We start from the raw sequence: 3,041 nt of genomic DNA, 5'->3' as shown, positions 1-3,041 counted from the left end.
ATTTTGTTAATCTTTTGAAGAAAAGTCGCTTTTTTAAAAATCCATATACTAGGTGTTCTATAGAATTAAGGGCAGTTTTATTTCTTTTCACTTTTAGCTTTGTCTATTTACTACAGTCTTTTAATGAAAATTTATATATTTATCAAGCAGATGTCTTAATTTATTTTTTTACCATTTCTGCCTTACCTACGTAGTCTTTGGATGAAAAATTTTATATTTACTAACCAGATGCCTTTTTGGAAGTTTGGAACAAACTTTTCTTATTCTTTTCTCGAACGGGGCCTACTCTTTTTTGAAAAACATTCTCATCATACTTTTATATACAGGGTGTTTAAAAATCAAAGTACAGGGTGTTTATCTACTAACCAGCGAGGAAAACACCGCGGAGCGGTGCTCGGGCTGCGCGCAGCGCGGCCCGAGGGCCGAAGGCCCGAGAGAAAGGTCAAACTCCGCGTCAGCGGAGTTTGCCTGCCTTTCTAGTAGATACTTAATTTATGAAAAAGTAAGGATTGTTTGTTATACAGGGTGATTCACAAATGGTGACCAAAATTGAAACTTTGTATTCTTTGGTGAATTTTAAGGGTAGTCTTTCCTATAAAGTTGTTTTATATAGGACGCTTCGTTAAAAAGATACAGGGTGTTAAACTTCAAAAAATATTTTTAATTTTTTTAAATAATTTAAAAACTAGTTAGATTTATAAAATTTGTATGCTTTTACTCCTTACTCTGCGTACTGAGTGCAAAAGTGCAAATAAGTTGATAACGCTATAATATGTTTATTAGGTCCGTTCAAACAAGGAATTATTGGTTCAGAAGCAGTAATAAAATATTGTGTACGCATGTGCTTGATAAGTACTGATTATGAAATCGTGTTAGAACAGATTACGAACTATCACATGTCTGTCGTATGTCAAGTTAATTGAGTGCCTAAGAATATCGAAATCCTCTTCTTCGTTCGACTCAGAAGCCGGGATTATGCCCAAATAGGTAAGTCTCTCTTTTACTTTATCAGGTATTTACTTGTGCTCTATTTTTGAACATTATTTTTTAAAAGCAGAAATGCAAAGAAGCACCGCGCTCCCCGCCATTGAAATCACACTTGACATGGAGGCAACAATCCTGCCATTAGAGACAGACATTAAAAACGCACTTACACTAACTACGACAGAGAAAATTAACACCCTCCAATCCACGGCAGCAGGGAGGTGGTTTACACGAACTAGGAAAAGGTCGCGTGCAAGCTGGATCAACTTTAAATGGCTTTTTGCCGCTTGTCCCCACACCGCGGAGGCGTAGGTTAGCTGCGGTTGAAGTACCACCTTGATAAGCGTTCGCTTATTTCTTAGACTAAGTGTGTTGCTACCCTTGAATAAGGCATGCAAGGGTCGGCAAGTAATTTTAGATGGGGTCCGGATACTTCTGAACATTTTTAACGAGGTCCAAAAAAAAAATTCATATTTCTTACAAATTTTTTATTTTAATTTGGACTCAAATTTAATCTGCTTATTAACCATTAAGAACTCAAACCACTCACACAAAATGATAAGGTTGGCACTCAAACGTAAAAAAAACACTTTAAATAATTTATTTAAGTAATTTATACCTTTAAAAAATTTTTGGCGGTCCAGTATTTTACCTTCCGCGGTCCGCCAGTTGCCGACCCCTGGATAGAGCTTAGCTTTGGTAATCCTCGCCCGCGCCACCGTCTCCACGATGTGCGGTTTCCACGTGAGACGCTGGTCCATCGTCACGCCCAGGCATCGCGTCTGTCGGATCCAGGAGACAGGATCCTGGGATAAGCCACGCTCATTCTGTGATCTGTGGCATAGAAAATGGAATATTAACATAGNATTGAGCAAAAACGATTTTTCCTTAAATTCAAGATGGCGGCTGACGCAGGGGTGGAATTCAGTCGCGATTCTGAATTTACACTACTATTGACCCCCCCTAAAGGTTAGAATAGTAAAATTGTGGTCCCTAATTTTGTCCCGGTTAAGCCCTTTTTTTGTCTAACCCGACTGGAGTATTATGAAATCTACCATGAAAAAAATCAGTGCGGTTGTGGAAGATGCTCGGGATCGTATAGACAATAATAATTAGTTAATTTGTTTATAAAGCCATAACTTGTAAACTATTCAACTTACCGATTCCAGATTTATTAGACAGATAAGGAATGAGAGGATGCGATGCCAAAACGTTATGGTATAATAATAACGCAGTTTATAAATGTTTAATTCAAAAGTCATAAATAAACTTCTGTTTACAACTTTTGATCTAATCAATATTTTTTGACGCTGGAGGACTAGTTTTGTAGGTCTTTTGAAGACGAAAAAAAAGTAGTTTTCTCGTGGAAATGAACGGAAAAAGTTATAAGTGAAAAACGTGAATTTACGTAAAAATTATACAATTAACCAACCTGTAAACAATTTTCCCCCCATTTTTATGACTGTGGAAACTAATATGTTATTGTACACAATATTTAGCATCTATAGTGATAAATTCAGCTTGCCGAAACAAAAAGTCGCGTCCAACTCTATATTTCCTGAACTACAAACACTCAAAGTGACAGCTATTATTAATTCTGTCAAAGAATAACAAAAACGAGTGCACAGCCAACTTGCTAATTTCTGTTTCGATAGTGAATAGTGAACCTAAGAACTGATAATTTTTTGTAGACTCATGTTGTTAACTGCGAGGAGTAATAATTTTTTGTAATAAAATTAGTACAAAAAAAAGCTGAGTACATAATTTCTGCTATTTTTTAAATTATTAAGTACGCCATGCAATAAATCGATTTTAATTTATTTTTTTACTGGGAAACGGTGCGTCATAAGAAAAACAGTAGAGATACATTTTCTTTTCCAAATTGAACAGGGAATACAAAAATAATTTTCATTTTAAGAAAAATCAGTGGCGTATCATTTTTTTCTTTAAAAAATATCCAGACGCCACTGGTGAAACTGAAAACAATACTTTTATCGTAAAACATGTATCGTTGTTAACTGTCAAAGCCTGTAAAATTTCATTAAAATATATATATA

The sequence above is a fragment of the Anoplophora glabripennis genome, unplaced genomic scaffold (assembly GCF_000390285.2).
Source record: "Anoplophora glabripennis isolate ALB-LARVAE unplaced genomic scaffold, Agla_2.0 scaffold732, whole genome shotgun sequence".
Classification (NCBI taxonomy): Eukaryota; Metazoa; Arthropoda; class Insecta; order Coleoptera; family Cerambycidae; genus Anoplophora; species Anoplophora glabripennis.
This window is presented reverse-complemented; position numbering follows the sequence as displayed.